Genomic DNA, 25,640 nt, shown 5'->3' with positions numbered 1-25,640 from the left:
ACTTGTGGTAAAACGAAGTAGTCACTAATTAAAAAAATTAAAATTCTAAAAAAATATTAATTTATGAAATCAGAAGAGAGAACAGAGAACATACCGGAGCAGTTTCTGCCTTTAATATAGGTCAATATGCTCTTTGGGCTGAATGCTCTGTTTTTTAACCGTAGATTTCCAATATATAATTTTACGGTTTGGTCGATAGCCAAGGAGATTGTTTCATGTGATCAAATCGAAGGTGACCTTTAAAATGACGATGAAAAGTTCCGTATCAGTGACTTTAATGAACGTTACCAAAAATCATCTGCTGCTGAAATTATACCGTTCACATGTGCCGATATCGATGGCTAAGTTTAACGATTTCTTGTCACTTTTAACAAGCCCCCAAAGCTAGCCGCACACGCCATTCCACCAGAGCAAAGCCTAGTGAATTGTTGGTATTGGTACATTTGCCGGTTTCCGAAATTGACCTTACTTTAATTTGGCGGATTTCGTTGGCAACTGTTATCGTGCAGGATTATTGCGTTACGATTGAATTACGAATGTAAAGATGTAGTAAATTGGTTTAAACGTTTAAACGTTGAAAAGTCGGAAAATCGATTTTTTTGAATTTTCGGAAAACTTATACCTTCTGAAGAGACAGTATAAAACTTTAAACGTGTTTTTCTCAAAATTCTGTTTTTCGGTACGGCGTATCTCAGAATCTAGTGGATCGATTTCTTTGATTTTTTTTCAGCATGTAAAATTAAATTATCTTCATTGCTACGCAGCGGTTAAAGGAAAACCGCTGAACCGTTGGATAAAATTAATTGAAATTTGAATTGGAGAAAGTTCAATGTACATTGTTTAAACTGTGTGAGTTTTTTTTGAGGTGCGCCAAAATCCTGAAAGATGTAGTTGGGGCCTTCGACCGGAAACCATACTCCACCATTCGAGATTCGAGAAGCAAAAGTTTTGTGCCGAAGGTCAAAATTCGAGTTGGATTACGCACATTCGTGGTTCAGAAGGTGACGAAAAATAGAATACGGTGGCGAAAAACCGTGCCTGAAAGTTATACGATCAAAAGTTTACGAAACCACACTGCTGCCTTATGGACGACAAGAACTACGAAAAAAGATACTTCAATTTCGGGGAATCAATGTTTCACTGCCAAGGACAAGTTTGACGTTCCAGAGAACCTTCGGAAACAGAAGATGTCAATGTTTGCCAAGAAATTCCTGATTTGGCTAGCAATTTGTTCATGCGGAATTTGTTCATCGCCAATCTCCCAGTAATCTCAAATTGGCGAATCACTTTCGACCTGGTCGAGCCATCTTGCACGTTGATACTCTAATCCGTCGCGTCAGTTTATCCTAAAAAGCATGTTCGTGAATTATCTGCCATAGCTGGTCGTGATCGACTGTATCGTATACTGCTTTGAAATCAATAAAGATGTAATGCATAGGAATGTTGTAGTCCCACCATTTCCGCAAGATCTGTAAGAATGTAAAAATATTGTCCGTAGTTGCGCGAATCCCCATAGAGCCGGTGTACAGCCGGTGTAACAGGATTTGGGAGAGTATCTGCAGACAGCGTTTACAAGCGTTATGCCACGATAGTTGCAGCAGTTTTTGTAGATGATACAAATCTCTCCTTCCATCCATTCCTTCGGTAGTTTCTCCTCTTCCCAAATATTAAAAATAACCTGGTATACAGCCGCATTTCTCGGCCATTTTTATAAAGCTGGTTATTACCAGCGGCTTCGTTGGTCTTCAGCCAGCCGATGTCTCGTTTGACGTTTTGGATATCAGGTACCGGGACATTGCTATCTATCTATGGTGGTTAACGTCCGTTCCGCCTACTTCTGCAACTTCGCCATTGAGGTATTCATCGAAGAACTGCTTCCACCCGTCGACCACCACGCGCTCGTTTGTGATCAGATTCCTTCGTTTTGGTTGTTTCGGATGTCAGGTTTCGGTATATACTATCGCAACCAGAAAGCTGTTGATATTCGTTTGGTTTTTGCGCGAGAAAAATAAGAAGGAAAATACTTTTGGGAGCACATACACTCAATTTATTTCAAATTCCAATGGTGAAAATTTCTGGAGGTGGCGTGCAGAATTCTGAAGGGGGCCTGGTCCCCCAAGCACCCCCTCTAGCTACACCAATGCCAAACGACTGTGTTAGCACCTTCCAGCGAATATCAACAGTTGCTCCTGGAGTGCGAGAGTGTCCGATGAGTCGTTGATTTTCGAAAACAGTTTCAAGTCACCGGCGAACACAAACCGAGAACTTTTGAGCATTAAGTTGACGTCGTTGAAATAAATAAGAAAAACCCACGGTCCGAGATGGTTACCTTGTGGGGCTTCGGAAAAGCCGGTAAAGCCGGTGAGACGAACCCATCAATAGATACATTAGACGGATTTCACGCCAAATCGTCTATGGGGTTGGCAGCATCCTCTCAGATTTCAATGAAACTTTTTGTGATATTTTCCAAAACTGGTCTAGACTAACTTTTGGAAAGGGCTTAATTTTTTGTCTCTGTTTTATTATAAAAAATATAATTCGAAAACTATAGGGCATATAAAAATTGATCAACGGGTGACTTTTAGAAAATCTTTTGAATTTTCATAAAAAAAACTGAAAAAAATAAAAATCACTTCTACACTAAAAAAAAAGTATTTTAAAAACTAATAATCAATTTTCCAAAACAGGGAAAGGAAGAAAAAAATTAGAAAATTTTTCTAACAAAAACTTTTTAAGTCTTTCCTGGGAAAAAGGTATGAACTTTAGATCAATTTTAGAAAAACTAATTATGCAAAGTTGTTTATTTACATTAACTCTTTACACACAAAGTTTCATTAAATTCTGAAAGGGTCATGCCAACCTCTGGTAGTCTGGTCGAGTTGGCGTGAAATCCGTCAAATAAGACGATTCGACACATACGATTTAAAGTTGCCCTCAAATGCCCAGTTTATCCAGTTTTGCGTCAGCGATTTGATGATTCAGCTTGCCGAAAGCGGCGGAAAGGTCAGTGTAGATAACGTCTATTTGAGAAATTGGAGGAAATTGGTATGACCACAACGAGCTCGAAGAGTTTCGATAATGCACGTAAGGTAGAGATCCCTTTGTAGTTGTCTATGTTTCTTTTGTTTCCCTTCTCTCTGAAGGAAATATACCTAAGCTAATCGTAGAGTTAAATAGACGTTGAATTGGAGCAACTAGAGTATCAATATTCAATACAGTTCTTTAAAAAGATTGTTGGTACGCCATCCGATCCATTGGAAGTTGAGCTTTTTAACTTCAAAGTGGCTTGTTTGAAGCACCTACAGTATAGTCCATCGCCTTGCCGCAATTCAAGGTGCGATTCGAAAGGAATCGAGAGTGCCCTCAAAATGTGCACGTAGCATATCACTCGCTCCAGAATAGCTTTGATTAGCTTCATCACTTTATCCGGAAACTCGCTCTCTTGCATTTTCTGCTATAGCTGTTCGCGTTCGCATGTGCCGTATGCTGCCTCGAAATTCACGAAAACATGATGCGTGGGAGCAGCGTTGCACTCCAGACATTTCTCCAGGACAGCTTTCCTGAAGAAATAAAATGTGTAAAGTTAATATTTTAAAAGATGTATTTTTATAATATAACTACTCAAATTCAGCCTTATCAGTAGGCATCGCGGTTTGTAAGGCGCCAATCCTTGTGGTTCATTCCAGAGCAGTCGTCATAGCGCGAAACGAACGAAACAACGTTGAACCCTTTCAATGCGAGCGATCTGGCTTGCATGATAAGATGTCCAGACTTGTACAGCGTATTCAAGAATGCTCCTCACAAGTGAGCAGTACAGTGTCTTCAGGGCATTCAGAGGTAGTTGAAAACCCTTGCTAATTGCTGTTATGTGCAACGACAACAAGGGGAACCTGAATACCGAAAGATCCGACGTACCCAGCCGTTGTAAACAACATTTCGATGTATTGTTGAGTGATGAACAAGATGAAGCTGTCAATAGTAGGATAACGATTGAGGATGATGTACAAGCAGTCCACTAACTTTGGACGAGGTTAAAAAGCAGCTAGAGAGCTTTTTTCCCCTGTATTTACCTGTAAAGTAAGCAGCTGCCAACAGAGCCTTCTACGGATTACGTAGCCAGCTGAGGTTCCGTAACCTGCTAATCCGAAACTTTTAAAGAATGCAAGTGAAATGCAAGATGCAACGACACACGGAGTTTCTATAAACCGGTGAGATGCCGGAATTTTGCCATGCCTGTGATGTGCAATGATAGTGCAGGCAACCTTACCTTGCTTACCGACAAAACGGCTGTAGCAGCCAGGTGGAGAACTTCCAGACACTGTTGAATGGAGAGGTAAATGCGGAGATCAGCAGGGACAGGATAGAAATTGTAAGCGATGATCAAGTTGTGGAGCCACCAACACAGGAGGAGGTTAAAAAGGCAATCAGTGAGCTGAAAAACGGTAAGGCTGCTGGGAATGACGGTATCCCGGCTGTACTTCTAAAAGCGGGGAGCACGAAGCAATCCGCCGGATCATTGTCAGGATCTGGGAGGAAGAACAAATGCCGGAGGACTGGTTGGATAGCCTCATTTGCCCAATTTTCAAAAAGGGACATCGACTGGAGTGTAAAAACTATCGAGGAATTACATTGCTCAATTCTGCCTACAAGGTGCTTTCCTGTATCCTGTTCTGCAGATTGAGACCGTTAGCGGTCACCAAAGCTGGTTTTCGTGAGGGTCGCTCCACGACGGATCAGATGTTTACCCTGCGTCAGTTGCTAGACAAGTTCCGGGAGTACAACCTGCTGACACACCATCTGTTTGTGAACTTTAAAGCGGCGTACGATTCAGTTAAACGAAATGAGCTGTGGCAGATAATGTTAGAACATGGTTTTCCTGCGAAACTAGTTACGCTGATTCGTGCGACGCTGGATGGATCCATATCATGCGTTAAAATAGCGGGATGCACTCTCTAACCTGCTATTCAACATTGCCTTGGAAGGTGCATTACGAAGGGCAAACGTGGAAAGGAAAGGGAAAAAAGGGAAGCGACGAGATTGGGACTTACTATTAACACCGCCAAAACGAAGTACATGGTTGCTGGTAAGGAACGTGGGAGCCCAAGTGGTGTTGGTGCCGAGGTGGAGTTAAATGGGGAACGATATGAAGTAGTGGAGGATTTTATATACCTTGGCACACTCGGGACATGTGAGAACGATGTAAGCCGCAAAGTGAAATGACGAGTTGCAGCCGCGAATCAGGCTTTTTACGGATAACGTAGCCAGCTGAAGTCCCGTAGTTTGCAAATTCGCGCAAAACTGGCGCTCTACAGAACACTAATCCTCCCGGTGGCCCTTTACGGATACGAATCATGGACGCTAAAGGAAGCTGATCGAGGAGTGCTTGGGGGTTTTGAGCGTAAAACTCAGCGATATATACTTTCAAAATGGAAAATGGAGTGTGGCGCAGACGCATGAATCACGTGGCAGCTATATAAATATGCCTTGGTCCTCCCCCCCCCCCCGAAATATTTTGGCTTACATTAAAAAAAATTCAATGCAGAATAAAAATACACCAAACTAAAAGAGTAGCACAAGTATATTTTGGATGAGTGCGCCTTTGAATAAAAATATAGCCGACATCGTTTTCTATCTCTCACAGTCTGAAGATTGTGTGAACACAGTGAAGATTCTCAACTATGTAGCTCTCTGTTACTCGGAACATTCGGCATGGATAAAGGTGACGAATTAAGGACATGGTATGGAGTCTTGGTACCTGGAACTGCAGATCGCTCGATTTCGTTGGTGGTGACAAGCTGCTCCATCAGTTAGAGCCCCGAAAGTTTGGCATCGTGGCACTGCAGGATATCGGTCGCAAAGGCGAGAAGATGCGGAGGATCCGTGGCGGTAAAGTCCAATTTTTCCAGAGCGATGCAGCGACAAACGAGCTATAAACTGGCTTCGTAATTGGGCAAAATGCAGGATCGCGTAATGGACTGGAAAGCGATCAATGAGAGGATGTGCGTGTTGAGGATAAAAGGCCGTTTCTTCAACTATGCGCAGCTGAAGGCAACGTACGACAACTACTCACTAAGGGACGTCAAGATCGTCATCGGGCCTATGAACGCCTAGGTCGGCAGGGAAGCAATGTATAGACCGGTGATCGGGACCGGTGATGCACACCGACACGAACGACAACGGCCAGCGATGCATCAACTTTGCAGCTTCCCGAGATTTGGTGATCAGAAGCACTTTCTTTTCCCACAAAGATATTCACAAAGTCACTTGGAGATCACCTGACCAACGAACTTCGAATAAAGTCGACCATATTCTCATCGAGGGCCGTTTTTTCTCAAAAATCACCAACGTACGCTCCCTATCGGGATACGGATATCCACTCGGACCATTATTTAGTAGCAGTACATGTGCGCTCAAAACTATCGACGGTTTATACCTCGCGACAAAGCCGCCCTTCTCGGTTAAACATTCGGCAGTTAAACATCCCGCCAGTTGCTGAAAACTACGTGCGCGTACTGGATGAAGCTCTGCCTTCTTTTGTGGAGCTAGATGCTTCGACCCTCGAAAACGGATGGAGTATGATACGCTCTGCCGTCAACGAGACCGCAACCTCGGTGCTAGGAGTGAAAACCTCGACATGTCCCTAAAGGTGGCAGTACAAAGTGAGCAGAACATTAGTTGCACCATTCAGTTAATTGATGCTCAATTAATGCTAAGTAATGCTCCTAACGACGAATTTAATGCTCCATTGTTTCATAGGAATAAACAATGCACTGCTAGCTTGAGATAAAGTTAGCAGGACAATATTCGGAAATGGCACTTCCGGTGCAGATAGAGCTGCCCAAGTATAACCATAGTTTAATGCTCATTTAATGCTCTAGGAAAAACATAGTTTCGCTAACTTTGGTAAATAGCACGCTGTGGAATTGTCACATGTATTTGACGCTTGTTTAACCTTCTGTTTGCACAAAAAAATACTTGCGTTGTCTGTACATTGGGGCAATTTGACCCTAAAATTCAATCTTTGGAAATTGGAATTGGAAAAATTGAATTTTTTCAGATTTATGACGTTTATATCACGAAGGTCTTACCACCTAGAACGATGCTTTCTTCTACAAAAACATACGCGAACACGAGATCTTCAAAGTTGCTTGTGACTATTTACGGGATTTGCTCGCTAGGTGGCGTTTATTTGGAAAAATCGATCTCTTTTGGTCGCAAATTTTTTGAGTCTCACTAATGTAAATCGTTCTTGTTCTCGCTAAAGTTGATTATATAGACAAGATACGAAGTGAACATAGTCCGGTGGTAGATAAAACCTTGGTGAATGGTTCAGAATTCATCCACCAGGTGGTGTACGTGCGCGATTTTATAAATATTGGTCGCAGTTAAACAAGTAGATGACATGCAAGTTTCGTGTCTTCGGCAAGGTTGGTCAGGTTGTTCTTTGATAGATTGTTTAGCACAGTATTTAATCATCAGGTGGCGCTAGTGTTGTTTTTGTTTTTTTTTTATTTATTGTGTATGAACACATTGTTTCGACAAGAGATCGTCGTCCTCAACATGAATTCGCAAAATAAAACTAGTAACAATTATTCGCATAGTAATACACCGATTCCGCCAGGATGTATGTTAAAACGCTTAGTAAAAATTGAACATAGTGCCGGAAGAAAAGAATACATCACTAGCGACACCTGGCGACTGAATTTTGCTCCAAAATTTTCAGAATAGAGTGGTCTCGATTATTTGAACAATTATGCCGTACATAAAAAATCTTACATCTAGTCAGTATTCCAAAAAAAATAAAAACAAATGGAGCACCAATGCCACCTAGCGATCAAATTCTGAACCACATTATTAGCCATAGGTTTTATCTGTCACAAGACCATGTTTACTACAAATCTTGTCTATCTGTCCAATTTTTCCGCGAGCTAGAACGATTTACGCTAGAAGAATTCAAAAAAATTAAGACTAAAAAAGTTGATTATTCTTGCATTAACACCACCTAGCGAGCAAATCCTGTAAAATGCTACGTGTAACATTGAAGATCTCGTGTTTGCGTATATTTTTGCAGAAGGAACCATCGCTCTAGGTGGTAAGGTTTTCGCGATATAAACGTCACAAATCTGAAAAAATCCTATTTTTCAGACTTTTCTTTACTACTTTTCTTTACTTTCCTTGTAAAAGGTTTTCCCCGCCCAGTCGCCATTCATAATTTTATCATTTAGTCCATTCAATTACCTTTTTGAAACATCTGTCAAATTGACCCCAGTATACAGACAAAGGGTTAAGGTACCTGTAATGGTTTACCTTCGACAGCAGGCGTAATCCGAGATAGAATAGACTCGAAGGATAAAGATTTCCTTAAGTCTATTCTACTTACAGTGCTGTTAAAAGCGATCGTAAGTGAACGAATCAGTTTTAAGTAATTTTCTTGAGCTATTTGTAAAAATTATTAAATGGTCTTTTTCAAAACTTTTGAGGTTTTCTTCTGACCTTATTATTATATTTTATTTTATAATAAACATTACAAGTACACGGACAATTTGTGCAGCATTTTGCAGTATTGTATAGCTTCACAAAATTGTTTACAACAGTAAACAATTTAGTAGATTCTTAAGTTTGCGACGAAAAAACCTTTGTTTAGCGAGCAAAATGACTGCACACTTCCATTTACTGATAATAAGCTCAATGAAAATAAACAAAAACCCTGTGATAACGTTCGGCTGCGATAGTGTTTGGCAAACTTAGTACACTGATAAATCTAGTGCCTCGCGAATGCCGGCCGGTCAGGTCAGCTGGCTTCTGCCTGCCATGAGCAATGGAGTGTTTTAAGTGGGAGAGGACCTGCAGTCAACCATACCGAAACAAAACCTAGGCTTTCAAGAGCGTAAATCGGCCACTGGACCATTAAAACGTAAACAGCTAGACTCTCACGATGCTTTTTTTCATAGTACGTACGTAGTTTTTCAGTACAAAACTGATAATGAAAGTAGAGAATCATCCAGTTCAGTTACGTTCGAGGCGGGATTCGGGTTAGCACGAGGTGCAGTCGCATTTCATACTCAGCCAGAGCAGCAGTCAATCCAATAAACGGTCAGTTACTGTATTAAACACGTTTTGCAAGTGAAATTGCTGTGACCTACGCAGGCAAGTGATCAGCCGGGGTGCTCGGATAGAACGCACAATATTGTTATGCTAATGAACAATTTTTATATAGTTTCCTCGTCGATAACTAGCGTATGTGGGGCTGTTTATCATAACTGCTTGTATTAACGAAGTAGCACAATTAAAGTTAGAAGTACTGAATGTACGTTAAATAAAGTGGATTGAAGTTGAAGAGATATCTATTCTTTCATTCAAATATTTTAGGCAGTTTGGAATGATCTACAGGAAATCGGCATCGAAAACAGGGGGTTAGGCGTTTTGAATTGATTTCCGAGTTTTCAGTGTCATTATAAAGTCAGAATTCGATCTAGAATCTTTTCGGTTGGATGTTTTGGGTTAAAGATCATGAAGTACAGGTCTTCTAATATTACTAAGAAAGTAGCTTAACACTGTGCTTATAAATTCTCTAGAATCAAAGCTATTTTTGGGATTGAAATTTCGATTTTATTGGAGCAAGTTATCTAAGATAATATATTTTTTGATAACAATGACCTTATCAAGCAGCTTACAGTTAAGTACCAAACTGTAAAACGCACTTTGTGTGATTGGTTAAAAGCAGAACTGTCCTAATAGGAAGGTATGTTCGTATTTAGACCGGGAGAGACTGTTAGAATCGCTAGGATTCAATTCTTTCAGCAATGAAAATGGATCCGAAATTGCTGCGGTTTAGTTGAAAAAGAAGGTCAAGTTTTGATTGCGGATTTTAGCAGTAAGGCTTTGCCTTAACAGCATGAATTGTTCGTTTCGGACATAAACTTTAATTTTATTTTCATTTTATAGTTCATAAGAACTGCGTTGCTCGAGTAAGGAATTTCAGTTGGTGGTGTCGATTATTGTGCGGTTATTCCCAGATGCTGTACAGAATGAGGTACAAAACTTTAACGATAATGGTATGTCGCATGACGATTGCATCAACGTGACATCTCGTGCAGTTTATCTGGAAATTTATCAAAACAAACAAGTTGAGTAGCCAAGTGATGTATTGCAAATTTGGATATATAAACGTTTTCATAAAAACAAACTCAATGTGTACCACCATACTTACTTGTCTATCATTAATTTCTTTTTTTCTTTGGTCCCTTTGTTTGTCAGCAAGCAATCCTTTACGATCAAAGTTAAGTGGTTGAAGGTGTTGTAAAAAGGGGGTTCCGCAGTTTTCAGAATTGGGGCACATTTCTCTTTAACTCTATTAATCGTGAGCAGTTTTTTTTACAACGCACAGTTGAAAGTTGAAAGCATTTTGAAGGCGAGATGGAATGATTTTAATCAACGATAAACATAAACAGTATTTACATCAGGACGTTTTTGAAAACAAACGTACAAAACGGGTCGAAATATTTTTGAATTTCACTTTTTGATTTTGATTTAGAAAATAACTTTTTTTTCCTTGTTTTTTTGCTTGTTGGGGACCTTAGAGCACTGCGACCAGTTCTTTGATCTATTGTGGTGTGTCCTCTTTTGCTGTATGCCGTTACTTATGAACAGCTACTATGTCGTTTAGTAATTGTTATTTTAATTGAAGGCATCATCCCAACACGGTAATATGTTGAGAATAAATTGAGCTTTCCATTATCGTAGAAAATTATGTGAAACACTTTTTTCAAATGATATTTTTTAATTTTTAAAAACCTGCGTACTTTGTACGGTTTTATTGCGTTTCGTACTTGATAAGCTTACCGCTCAGTTAACTTCAAGGTACGAAGCCAGTTGCCGTATGATCGAATCACGGCTAGGCGGTGTTGCTAAATAGAGTAGTAGGATTATTGCCCCAGCAAACAATTTGGTTTGTATATCTTGATTGGAACTGAGATATTCGAAATCGTATCTGCACGAAAAAGTTATATTTCACGCCACTTAAGAACTTATAAGTACCAAAGTGGAGGCAATATATGAGCGAGAAATTTGATAGTTATTTGTAATTCTATCTTACATTTTAAACAGCGGTTTTTAGAACACGAAACTTAATACTCCGGAATATATGACTAAGTTATAACTTAATATTACAATCATCTGCACTGCTTTATAATTTACAGTCATGGGTTGTATATAAGGACAGACACGACTACAAAACAACTTATTGTTCACTTTGTTTTGACATACTCTAGTCATTTTACGATTCCAATGTAAAATTCACTTGCATACGATTTAATGTGAGCTTTCTATTACGATCTTATGTTAGCTGGGGCCCCACCCCCGCAACTGTCCTGTCCTCTAACAGCCGGCTGCGAAGTCTGTCGATAACGAATGGTCAAGTCTTAGAAAGACGTTTAAGCCTAAGGCTTTTTATACACGATAAACTTAGCCTTGCAGTTGGCCTCGGGCTACCACTGGGCTAACAAGTCATTCGTCGTAGGTTCGAATCTCGACTGGGAGTGGTTGTAAGAGTCAATAGGATTGTACCCGCTCATTATTAGTCTTGAAAATTGTCCTGTACGACTAACAGCTGACGGCGAAGCTTTGTTTTGCTTTTTTACATGATATTCTTGGTACGGGAGTTAAGTTAGCCAGCCCTCAAGGTTTTGTAAATACTGTAGTAAGAATGACTTGCACGTCTTGCAGGCTTTGACTAACACATGCTTTGTGCTTGACGTATTCACCTTCTCTGTTCCACGTTTCAGTTTAGTGTACTGCTTACAATGCCCATGTCGTCAGTCATCAGTGAAGTGAATGAATTGACTGGATTTATTGAAGATCATACCCGCAAGTTCATATTTCATAACTCATTTCTAGCGCGATGTTGAACAGGAGGTAGAAAATACCAATACCTTTTCTGAGTCCCTTACGCATTTCAAACGAGTTTGATGACACCCTTAATAGCCGTACACAGCACTGTACACCATCCATTGTGCCTTTAATCAGTTTTGTTAGCTTCTTGGGAAAGCGGTGCGTAGGAACTTGGTATTCGCGACACTTTTTCTGCAACACATAGATCGATCTAACCTCCCAGTTGACCTCGAGGTGCGATGCTACTCAAATAAGTCATCAGTTGTTATATAGGGTAAGGAACGAGTTAAGCATTGTCACCTATTTTATCAGTTGAAAATAAATGAGCCGAAAAAAAAAAAAAGCATATGAAAGCTGCTATGCAATAGGTAACGAGTGTTCTGCTTATATTGCTGTTATTTGTTTCTGTGCGAAAACCTTGCCAAAAGAAAAATAAAAGCAAAAAAGACTCTGTTACCGCCGAATCGTTCGGACTTCCACTTCTGTTCTGTGCGATCGCCCTTTTTGTAGATGGGACAAATTACACTACAAACAATACCTAAGTGATGATCAACAAGGATTCATTGCAGGTATATCAAACTCTACGAATCTCCTGTACCTCACATCATATATTGCGGAAAGCTTAGCGGATCCTCCGACGTCCTTTGTACTGGCTTATCTGTAGCGTTCGACAAAATCAATTATGCTGTTGCAGTTGCTAAATAGGAAACACTCGGACTCGGTATCGGCGGGAGTGCGTTGCGTTTGTTTAGTTCCAATCTCGCAGGTCCTAAACTGATTATGAAGGTCAAAGGTTTTCAATCACGCATCACAACATGTCACACTTGATCGTTTCCGTCGAGGATGCGGAAGAAGCAATTTCGTCGGCGGACTCCTCAAAAGGTCCTGGCCCTGATAGTTTGCAACTTTCGTTCATTAAACAATTTGCTACGTGTCAATAATCTTCAATCGGTCACTTGATCGTGGCATTTTCCCAACGGTATAGAAAGTTGCATCAATTAACCCAATACACAAGGCTGGAAATATCCACGATATTGAAAACTATCGCGGATCAAGAGTATAGAAAGTAGAAGACAGGTTGATGCAATATACATTGACTTCAGCAAGGCATTCGACAAAGTTCCATAGTACTGGCAATTGAAAAACTGAGACGCTTGGGCTTACCAAACTGGGCGACACTGTGGATCCAATCTTATCTTACCGACCGCTTCGCTTTTGTCAGTATCAAGGGTATTAACTCGTCTTGTTTCAAGATACCATCTTGCGTGCCCCAAGGCAGCCATCTAAAACCTTTGTTATTTGTGCTTTTCGTTGATGAGCTGAGCAGCCTTTTAAGTTCATCTTTAAGCTGATGTACGCCGACGACTTAAAGATTTTCCGTGAAATCAAAACCAGACTTAACTGTTGTACTGTCCAAAGCGATCTTGATTCTCTTTCACGATGGTGTACGCTTAATGGTATGCATTAACTTGCAGGCCGTTTGAATAAAACAGTTAGAGTAAACGCTCCCATAAGATTTACACGGGAAAAGCAAAGCAAACTGTTTTATTCATACGGCCTAATGTCACGAAATGTTGCGTCTTACCATTTAGCCGAGTACGCGAGCCCCTGCGTAACGAATACTTTATCGAGCAGAGCCACGCCGAGTGCAGACCATAAAGGACTTGGGCATTATTATTGATTCTAAATTCAGATTCAACGGACATATTTCAACGATCACTGGCCTTCGCAACACTTGGATTCGTGAAAACAAACACCAACGCATTCCAGGATATATACGCGCTTAAAACGTTGTGCGCAGTTTTTGTGTGGGCATTATATCCATTCTAAAGAACTTTTTGAGATATGCTCTGCGTCTTCTGCCATGGAACGATGCCGCAAATCTACCAACCTACAAGGAACGTTGCAAGCTTATTGATCTGCATTCGTTAGCTGACAGAAGAAAATTACTGCAAAGGCTTTTTGTCTTCGAATTACTGAGTGGAGATGTCGATTACAGCTCTCTTTTAAACATACACACATGGTAGACATACATGTTCCCCGAAGGCAGGTCTGAAATCGTATCCTAAATTAAAATAAACTAATAAGTTTCCGGCCTCTTCTGGAATCCCATAAGGCAGTCATTTAGGACGGTTAATCTTCCTGCTGAACTTCAATGATGTCGACCACGTTTTTGAATGCTCTTGTTTATCGTCGTCGTTAGACTGTCGGCCCGTAGGATCTGAAGATTTACTTGAGGATTCGCGCTAAGGTCGATGCAATTTGTCTCCAGCGAGAGCTTGACACGATTATGGATTGGTGTAGTTTGAAAGAACTGCTTGCTCCGCCTAAAGCTTGAAATCTTGGGGCTGAGCGAGGTCCACTGGCCGGGTACTGGCGAACACAAGACATCATCCGGGAAAGTCTTGCTTTACTCTGGCATACGAGGTGAAAATGCTACTCGAGAAAGTGTAGTTGGATTCCTACTGAGCCCTGGGGCTTATGCAACCCTGATGATGTGGGAACCGAGAAATGAGCGAATGATCGTTGCCAGATTTAGAACACGGGTTAGAAACCTTACAGCAATACAGTGCTATGCGCCAACAGATGCTGCCAAACTGTAGGAGAAAGAGAGTTTTTACAGCCAGCTGAACAGCGTGGTTGAGAAAATCTCGAAGGGGAACATCCAAATCCACTTGGGCAACTTCAACGCGAAGATTGGCTCAAACAACACGAAATACGTTTGCTCGCACGTGTCCAACGACAGGATGAGAAATTTGGGTGCCACTACTACGCCGAAGAGCAAAGGACTGGCATCAAGAACGCCTTTGTCACGACCAGTGAAAAAAGCCTCGGCAAAGCGAGCAGCGGGCGGACGGAGTGGATTTCGGATGAAACTAGGAGGAAGATCGACGAGCGAAGAGAGGCGCGAACCAAATAGGCTAAGTCTCGTCAACGACACGCCGAAGGCCTGTCAACGATACGCCGAACTGGAGTGGGCTGTCAAACAGGCTTGTAGGCGGGACAAGAGAACGTTTGTTGTACGATATTTCTCGCCGCCTTTGTGGTGCCAGGATGAAGATGCCGCTAAAGGACAGAGCCGGTCAGCTACTAACTGACCGTACAGAACAGCTTAAGCGATGGACTGAACATTTTGAACAACCATTCCGAGTTTCAAATGTCAGACAGCAACAAAACCAGCAGCGTATGACGCCTACAGTTCGTCGAATTATTCGCGTCAACTCGGAGGCGCCATCGCTGGATGAAATTGTAGCAGCCATCAAGAGTATGAAATCCAATAGAGCGCCAGGGAAAGACTGGAACATTGTAGATGATTCACAAACTCTGTTTTGGGAAAATCGTCTAGAGAATGCTATTTGCAAACATTTTGGTGTTCCGATCATTTTCAAATTCGTCTTGTTTAGACATTATAAAAATCGTTATACTAGTTATAAGCGCCATCTATCGTATCAGTTCCGAATTTTGTTGTCCGCAGTCAGATTGATCTCTTTCAGATAAACAACATTTCCAAGGACAGGCACCTTCTATCTCTTCTCAGTCCCGAGATATTAGAGATTCTAGTATCGAGATTCTAGAATTATTTAATTATTTTAATTTTAATCTAGAATTATGGTAATTTTGGTTGGTAGCAAAAAAAAGCGCTCATTTGGCTACCAACGGGATAGCAATCGCATAGCGCTGTAAACACAAAAGATAAAACCATATTTTCTTCAACAATAGTGTAGATAATAATAAGCTCTACAATCGCCCTTTACACTACTTTTTCGAATTCTGTTGAGTTGAGGCGCTATAGTCAATTGAGCATCTACTGAGCAAAAAACCGAGAATGAAGCCTGCCCCTGGCTACTGCGTTAAAAATGTTGCCCGGAGGGAATTTGGCCACAGGTATCATTGTTTCAGTTCAACAGTATGACTTTGGTATGTATGACGGGTAATGTGCACATCAAACAGGTTGCCATTACCGCGTAAAATCTCTTTGACAGACAAATGTAATAAAATTGCATTTTTCTCAATTTCATGTTCGTGGCATATTAGAGAGGCTGTTAGAGTCAATAGGGTCGTAACAACTGGCCCTCCAATTGTCCTGTACTCTGACAGCTGGCTGCGAACTCTGTCGTATAAAAACAGAGGGTCAAGTTACGATAACGGAATGTAGCACCTAGGCTTTGCTTTGCTTTGCTTGGTATATTAGCTAATTCTTCATTTATGGTCAGTATTGCGGTATACAAAATTCATCTTCAAATGCAGAATGCACACAAGTCTTCTTTTGCACAGGGGATACGTGGGGCGTAAAAATAAAACATGTAAAAAAATCCGCGTTGATTCAAAAAGCTTTATGAATAAAAACCGCATTACAGCAGTCCCCCGAATAAGGGGGTGGGTGGTGCTGTACGCCCACTGCGATTGCTTAGGTGCCCATTAGCCAATAAAGTAAATTTTTGGTATATTGTTAGTATCTGATATAACCTGTTAACTACCAAATATCAACTTCAATGGTTAATGAACAGCTAAGATATCGCTTTGGGCGTAGAGCACCACCCATCGCCCTATTTGGGGGATTCCTGTAATTCAAAAATCGTCGTAAATTTAAAAATTATAAGAATAATCCGTGTAAAAAAAGACTTGGGTGTATACTTAAACCAATTCTCCAACATTTAACCCTCTAACGGGCAACATCGTAAAAACAATGCGATCGAGCAAATGATTACTTTATCATGAAAGTACCCTCAAAAGAAGCTCGAGTGTTGATTTTCATGGAAAATATTTATCTTGAGGACCGCTAGGTATGAAATAGTCTAGTCTCTTTTTAGTTTTTCATGCCTAACGCTCTACCCAAATATTTTTTCAGTTCAAATATATCACAAAATTGAAAAAAAGCATGTAAATTACTCACAGGAAAAATTTGAGATCGAACATTTTGTTCTAGATGTCCTTTTTCTTCAAATGTAAAACAGGGAATATTCGCACCATAATTTTTTTCCAAATTTTTCGGAATTCTTGTTTTTGAAAGATTATAACTTTTGAACGCATAGTCAGAATGTTGTGATATTAGTATCAACATGTCAGGAAATCTGTTCTGAACAAATTTCTCATAAGGGTAGGCGGGGCAAGACCGTCCCCTTAAGCAAAACCACCTGTGTAAAAAAAGTTGTAGCTCAATTTCTAATTTATCTGCTTTAAATGAACAATTGATCTATTCCCTAAATGTAAACATAAAAACATAAATATCTGTTATGATTTTCTATTTTTTATTGCGATTTGGAAACACGTCCAAAAAAATAGAGTTTTTTCCTTGCGGGGTGAAACACGCCCACTAACGGGGTAAAACCGCCATAGCGTATAACTTTAACAATATTCAATCGATTTGAACGAAACTGATGGCATTGGATTCCTAAATCTAATCTAAATTTAAATAAATTAAACCATATTGCCATCAAACAATAAATGGTTCGCCGAGATTCGCAATTTCGAAAGAGTGTCCGGCAACCACTCGTATCGGAAGAATATCAGTAATATAGGTACCGTCATCTGGGGCGAGATTGAGCCAAAAAAGCATATATTTTTGTTCTTTAGCTATACAGCAGTATACAACAGTATACACACAATTTAGGAACTAAGTTGATTTCAAACCTATCAATATATACTAAATTGTTCAATTAACAACTACCGTCGAGATGGTTTAGTTACAATGAAACCTAATTTTACTAGAAATGCATGAACTTTGGCATAATCTCACCACTTCTACGGAGTGACGTTGTGTCAAAAACCCGAATTAATCCACCTAGCGGCGTGACCTAGCCTTTCTACTGCCACAATAATCATTATTTAATTTCTCAGGAACATCTATAATTAACTTGACTATATTTTTAAATATCCGTTCCGTATTCCTCAAAATCCTTATTTGCCAGTAAAATTCACAACGTATTGCGTAGAATAATTCTATTTTCTTTCCTTGGATGCGTAAATACTTGTAACCGTCATTTATGTTATTTGATGAACACCTTATTTAGTTTTATAATCGGTCGGCCTTAACTTTTGGGTTCCAGAGCCACATACGAAACTTGTTTTGAACTGACAATATGAAATATGCGTTCATAGCATATTTTTGATATTTTTTTTGAGTGGTTTTAGCCCAAAGGGTAGATTTTTTTGATATTTTGATATTAATACCATGCGTTCAAAAGTTAGCATCTTTGAAAAACAAGAGTTCAGAAAAATTATTATTATACTTCGTTTTTGAAGAAAAAGGATATCTACAACAAAATGATTAATCTCAAAATTTTACTATTAGTTTGCTTGGCTTCAATTTTGCAATATATCTGAATTAGAAAAAATAACTGAATAGAGCATTAGATATGAAAAAGAGAAATTGAACTTTTTCTTAGCTGGCGCTCCTTCAGATCATTATTTTTGCATGAAAATCAAAACTTGAGCTTCTTTTGAATGTACTTTCATGAAAAGATAGTCATTAGCTTGATCGCATCGTTTTTACAATGTTAGAGGGTTAGGAAAACAAGATGAGGTCGAAAAATAGTGCCAAAGCTACGCCATAAACATGCTTGAGAATGGGAAATAGGATCGATATGATTCCCAGTGCTTGTCTTTTTTTGATTTATTTATTAAAACATGATACATGACATAAGACATCTGTCCTTTAAAATATCACTAACGAAAACAAATCTTACAAAATTTCTACCGTGCAACGTTTACTTCCTATTTTTCATATAACATTTCTAAGCTCTAGTATCTATTGATTGAAAAGAGCATCTATTGATGCGCAAAATTTGTATGAAATTTGTATAAATTTATTTGGAAAAATCAACTCACTAGTATTTTGATCCTATAAAACACTATACTTATATACTTAAATTAACTGCTTTTCTCCGCTTTTTGCTTTGCGTGCAATTGTGAGTAACAGTAAGTGAAGAAAATGACAATTGAAATCTAAAATCAAAGAAAAAAAAAAACTTTGCAATTGAATCCCGCTATTTAATATTTATTTGCGACAGATACGTAGTTCGCCTACAACATGCAGGCTTCATCAGTGTCTTTTTTCAAAGGGTATACGTATCTGTCGCGAATAAATATTAAATAGTAGAATTTAGTCGGTAAAAGTTTTTTTCTTTTCTTTTATTTCAGAGTTCGTATTCCACTAAGAGGCTTCAAAAACTTCTGACTTTTGACATGTTTCTCACTTTTCTTGAATTTCATTGCAAATTGTCATCACATACACATACATACATACATACATACATACATACATACATACATACATACATACATACATACATACATACATACATACATACATACATACATACATACATACATACATACATACATGCATCCACACACACATACATACATACACACATACATCACACACATTGAATACAATCAACATTTGATTGAAATGTTTTGATTTTACACGTTTTAACGGTTTAATATACGGTGCTCAAGTGTTAAAGTTTGGATAACTTTTGAATGGACTGTCCGATTTGCAATAACTCGGTCTCGTTTGATAGATCTCAACAGTAATTTTCAAATGATAATAAATCGTGTGATGCTTTACATTGAATTAATGCTTATATGTTACAAAAATATGTTTTAAATACAATTTTTTTACATTTCTTTATGTAACTTTCAAACTACAAGTCCAATCATCATGAAATTTGGAAGTTAAGGGTTTGTAAGGCTCCTCTTTCATATGCAATCAATTTTGTTCAAATCGGTTAAGGGATCTATGAGATAATGAAGTCCCATATTTTTCGTATTTTTATACATAACTTTTGAACTAAAAGTCCGATCAAAATGAAATTCAATAGCGACCAATGGGACACCTAGACCTTTCATTTGACACTAAGAACATTAAAATCGGTCCAGCCATCTCCGAGAAAAGTGAGTGAGATTAAAAGCGTTACATACACACACACACACACACACACACACACACACATACATACACACACACAGAAAATGCTCAGTTTTCGAAACTGAGTCGAATGGTATATAACATTCGGCCCGCAGGACCTTCTTTCCATTTCCGGTTTTTCAAGTGATTTCTATACCTTTATACTATATATTTATATAGTAGAAAGGCAAAACATAAAGTTAAGCCATCAATTTAAACAGTGAACATTACCATGTTTATAAACAATACACATAAATATCAGTATAAAGTAGTTCATATGGGGCCATCCATGAACTAAGTGCACTATTAGGGGCAGGGGGTCGGCCAAAAACAACGCATCATACAGTATGAATGAAAATAACCTGGAGAGGTCTGAAATAACTAAAAATGAGTTCATAGTCAATGGACAGCCTTTCTATAGTCAGTGACGTTTCTAGGGTTAATAAGGGGGAGATATATGAAGGGGTGTATCCTAAGGGGGCATACCTATTTGATCATTTAACAAAAGTAACCATTACTTCGTTCGAAAACCTGCGGCCGCAGAACATGTGGCCTATCCCACCCCCCTCCCCCTCCTTAAAACTGGCAGTTTATACACGGTATAATATATTCATTTCATATTAGAGTGTTTATTCAAAGTATCTGAAATTTCCAGAGAAAAAGTAAAAATTAGTTTAAATTATTTAGCAGACCTATGATGCTGTTTGCTCCAAAATAGATGATGCAATCTAATCTGTCAAAATAATATAGTAAATAATGTGAGTGCACTGGTGTATGCTGACGTATTTTTGTTGGATATGTGAAATCCACAAATTGGATCGATCATTATTGCTTGGCACAATCTCGCCCCCATGAAGCTCGAAAAGTACAAAGTTTCGAAAAATATTATTTTCGTAATCAAAACTTATCCAACGCATAATAACCTTTCAATACATTGTAAATGATTAGTTTATATATCTTCAAAATAGCAAGTTTATGCGATTTCTTGTTTGGGTTGGTTTATGCGGGACATTTTTTACAAGCTTTTTTACATTTTTACAATAGTTTGCTAATATTATCTGTGTTCCATTCTAAGTTATGAATAAATATGTTATGTTCATCATCATTTTGAATTTAGGTCACCAGTTTCTATAGATATAAAAAAATTTCACAAATAAACATTTTTGGTTTTTGGCACAATCTCACCCCGGATGGCGGTACCAACAGTCTTGAAATTGATACCGCGTAGTTTCCTTAGACAACAAGATGGATCGGGTTAGGCATCCTGGAGTCAATCTTTTAGAACCAGAGAGGATCTAAGATAAAATATATCAATATGGGTATTAAAATTCCTGCATTGATCCGGTGGATCATTTTTTGACATTTCAAATTGTTCTGATTGATAAACCAGATACATATTATTTTTGCATTGCTAAGAAAATTTGCTATATTTTCATAAAAAAAATGTTTTTTATGATACTTGTTCCAAGAAAGAGGAATTATTGAAAAAAGCTATATCCGAGAAAACAAGAAAACGTGTATAACGCCCGCAGGGAAAATTGGCGATTTAGATTTTTTCAAACAGTATACCAGCTACAAGCTAAGCACATTTACATTGTTTTATGTAAATCTGAGACTCTTTGGTCCAAGCTATGCAATTATTTTAAAAATCTCCTTATCGCTCTAGCATTATGCACGACGGTCTTGCGCCGCTCTTTGTGGTCGGTTTTGCCCCCAAATGACCGATGTACACATTTCACTATTTATTTCAACAAAACTGTATGAACAGTTACCCAATTTAGGTACTGTCGGATGAAGACAGGATCAGAGATGCGATATGGGTTAGATTTACTAAAAGTTTTAACGTTTTGATTCAAATAAACCCTAAGTTCTGCGGGAGCAAAGTTATAAAAAACGAAACGATTATAACGAAAAATATGTTTGTATTTATTTCTCCGATAGGTTATACGATATTGCTGTGCAAGGTATTGTAAAATATTGCGTAGCCATTCAGTAACTTGACTGTCATCAACATGTAACATCAATTTGAGCAAGGCCCTGTAAAACCATGGTGGGTGGTTTTACCCCGGCGGGCGTTGTTACTTCGTCTACCCCTACGTATTTCTCTGGAGCTCCAAAAGCGAAGGCCGTCTACAGACGGTCTTACCCGTAAGAGGGTTAACTTTAATACCAACATCCGAAATCACGAAAATCCATTATTTTTCGACCTCCCAGAGTAGGGCCCCCTTGAAAATTATAATTTGTTTTAAAAATAATTTCTTTCTAAAACTTATTTTTCCAGAGATGTAAGCAAAACAAAATAAAAGGGTTTGACAAAAACGGGTATTTTTCTTAAAAAAAGCTCGACGAGGTCAAGCCGGCATTGAATATGGGATCTTGCTTTCTGGCCGAAAATAGACAATCTGACAAAATTTGGTTCGAATCTATGAAGGTCGATTACACGGGTCCCGGACACTTCGCGCGGAATGGTACATAAATTGTTTAGTTTTTTTTTAAATAATATGGTCATTTATATTAAACATATTTATTCGTATTTTAACAAGATACATACTTAACAGATAATTAGATTAAACATGCTAATGCAAACACAATTTCACGCTCAGTTCACAGTTTACTATTCCACTGTTGAGCTTAGCAATCATCAATGCATAATTCATGCTCCAGCACCGGTCGTACCAACGTATGTGATGAGAGTGAATGGTTGTTTTTCGGGGGTGCAATGAATGTAACGAATTTGCTAGACCGTTTTGTCTAAGTTCGCTCTTTACGCCCGATGGATACAATTTAAAACAAACCTGATTACGATGACAAACTGTATGTTTGGTTCGAGTGGAATATTTTCCGATTCTCCGTTCAACCTTTTCAAATATCATGTTATTAAACTTTAATTTCCTCTTTCGCCATGGAGTTTTTGTATTCGGACACCAGTTCCTGCTTTTTCAATCGATATACAGTTTGCGTCAGAAGGAATGATATTTTATTTAGTCATTCTGAGCAACTAAAAATCGGTTTTCCCTGCTAGTTAGATATGGCATAAAAGTAATAGCATTTGTGCTTCATACTTTATCAAATTGGCGGTTGGTGGATTTCGCGCTAGTCACCCACATGTGTAAGAAGTTGCGCTAATTTTTTTGGTCACGGGGGTTCAACCGCCGAATGGTCATTCGCCCCAAGACAGATTTCTGGGTTTGGAGACTTTTGTTAAAGAAAAAAATTATAATAGCCTAGTATGCCCCAATTTGAAATCGGTGAAAACAGGCTTTTTTGGACAATGATAATGTCTAAAACCAAAAATTTTCATAACGTATTATGCAAATATAGCCACTTTTCGATATGTGAACGACTTATGAGCGACGAATTTGTCTGTCTTTAGAAAGCAATTTACAAACTTATGAAATGAGCGGTTGAGTACACGTACATGAGTACACGTAACCTCTAATATTTTTATTCATGTTTTTGAATTTCGAGGAAAATAGTTCAAAAAAGTTGCTTGAGAGAAATTATTGCAAATTATTATTCTAATTCATCTTAACGTCAAACTATATTTTTGTTGTCGTCAACCAAAAATTCAAATTTTCAGAGGCCATGCTGTATCTGGAGTGCATTATTCATTTGATTTTTGCAGCCGTTTTTGGACATCGAACATTAACACTAGCCAACATTAAGAACTATTTTAAAATCATTTGTTTTACCTTGGTTACATTATTGAAATATAAATAACCAAACTGATTCGCACCTTAAGTTAGTTTAAATATGTGTAGAAAATATTTCAATTGTTTAATTTTTGTAATTAGGAATTTAATGAGTGCTTGTCATGAAAAGTACTCTGACTGATATGGTTTTTAGAAGAAACTTCTGGTATTTGACCACGTATAATAATCAATAAAGCACTTTTTAGCTAAATGTTTAGATTAACATAATCTCGTTCAGAATATAGTCTAATCAAATCAGTCGATGTACTTAACAAAATTAGAACAGGCACAAATTCAATAAGGAAAGCATTTTTACAATCTACTTGATTGACAGGTCTCGCAGTCACTATAAGTACTAAAGGCTGTAGTGTCACCATTTTACTTTCGACGCTGCTTTCCAGTTGAGTTTTGAACCAATAATAACTAACTTACTGGAGCAGTAATACTTCTCGAGATTATACTAAATAAATGGGACCCGTTTGCTGATGCTTTATTTCTCGGGTCTTGATTAAAACTTTTAACCTTCATCAATGTCGATAAACTGAACTACTGAATCGAATACAAATGCCTCCATATAATTTCAAGGTAAGATATTGATCTCATAAATCATTGTCATTGAGTCCCTTAGGGGGGGTTATTGTCAATGTTCAAATTCAATATTGATCGGTGTTCTAGTTTCCTAAGACCGGTTAGGAAGCAACTAAACTGTAGCAGTTCCATTAATATTGTAAGTGATTTGGATGCCAAAATTGTTCAAAATTGAAAACGGTTACTAGGAATCTCGCGCGAAACTAAGCATTTGCTCAACATATAAACTATTATCACAATTTTTTCAAATAAATCAATATTATAGTTGTCCTTAATATGCATCTGATTGCTGAGTTGCTCAATGTTGTGCAACAGTGGGTAGTCACGAATATGAAAACAGTAATGAAAAACAAACAAGAAGAAACATGCATGACGACAAATGAAAATAAATTAAAACTACAATTAAGGTTATGCTTAGTTTAACTTTTGTTAATATTTTTAGGTTTCTGACAGTGAGGGATATGCCTCCCATTAACTTTATTTCTGCATCCTGTATGTCCTACTTCCACCAAATTGTGCCATCGATTGTCACGTAGTTGTTGGACAGATAGAGCACAGCCGGATTTGATTGAATGAATGATGTCTCCAATAACAGTGATTTAGTTTTATGCTTAGTCACCTTGTAACCCGTTTGCGACGTGATCTCGTTTTGTTCCGTTTTCAGGTTCGTTGTTTAATTAACCTGTCACCATCCTCTCCGGTGCTTCGCATTTTTCTTGACCATGCACCAAGTTCACCTTGTACGGTCGATAAAAAAATATATTATTTATTATTACCCGGTATTCAATATTCTAAAGCTTTTATTTGCCTGGCTGTTTATACTTTAAAGAGACAGAGCGTCACGCCTAATCGACCTCCATGCTTCACTGCGTTTACGAAATTTGTAAATTGCATTTTGTCTTTGTAGAAGCTAAAAAGTCATGGCAGTATTTAAAAGGTAATGAAATTTAGTCGGTCTACTCACATTACTCATTTTTGAACGTCGTAGCATCTAAAGTTCCATTTAAGGCAACGACTGGAATCATACTTCAACTAACTAAACCCCAGACTGTACGAAAGGCTTGTTGCCGATTAGTGATATTGGTTTCTGGCTCTAACAAAATTCTTTCAACTATTTCAATTACTGCGCTAAAAAAAGGTCACTTTCGAGATTTTTTTCTTTTTATCTGAAAGACATAATAATTTTGAAACCACAAAAATTTTCCTAAAAGAAAACATAAATGATGCGCGAGGTTCATTTTGTCTTGGGCTCCGCAGCCACAAGATCTCACAGTCCGAAGAATATATCATTTATAGAACGGAGGACTTGTCGAGATCATTCACAGTACCCAACTTTATCGAAAAATTGAAAATTAATATATCTCAAGGAAGCGACCTTGGACCTTTACTGATTTCGCTATTATGTGTACATATTACATTTTTCTATCGCTGGAGAAGGCAATAGGTTTTACAATGCCAGTAGATATCCGAATTGGCACTTTTTTGCAAAATTTGGTAGCCAAGAAACGTGCTAGGGGAACATATCGTACTGTTTGTTTTTTAAAAAATTTTGACGTGTG

At 38.3% G+C, this 25,640-nt stretch overlaps 1 protein-coding gene across 1 annotated transcript in view; it reads left to right on the top strand.

The window, feature by feature from the left end:
• Positions 1-9,028: 9,028 nt before the first annotated feature.
• LOC128742144 (cytochrome b5-related protein-like) overlaps positions 9,029-25,640 on the top strand; it is a 28,972-nt gene continuing 12,360 nt past the window's right edge. Inside the window, exon 1 of the mRNA XM_053838379.1 lies at positions 9,029-9,147. The gene's annotated coding sequence lies outside the window, so the exon portion shown is untranslated. The remainder of the gene's footprint in view (positions 9,148-25,640) is intronic.

The sequence above is a fragment of the Sabethes cyaneus genome, chromosome 3 (assembly GCF_943734655.1).
Source record: "Sabethes cyaneus chromosome 3, idSabCyanKW18_F2, whole genome shotgun sequence".
NCBI classification, from domain to species: domain Eukaryota; kingdom Metazoa; phylum Arthropoda; class Insecta; order Diptera; family Culicidae; genus Sabethes; species Sabethes cyaneus.
The sequence above is the reverse complement of the archived record's forward strand: the minus strand, read 5'-3'. Positions and strand labels throughout refer to the sequence as shown.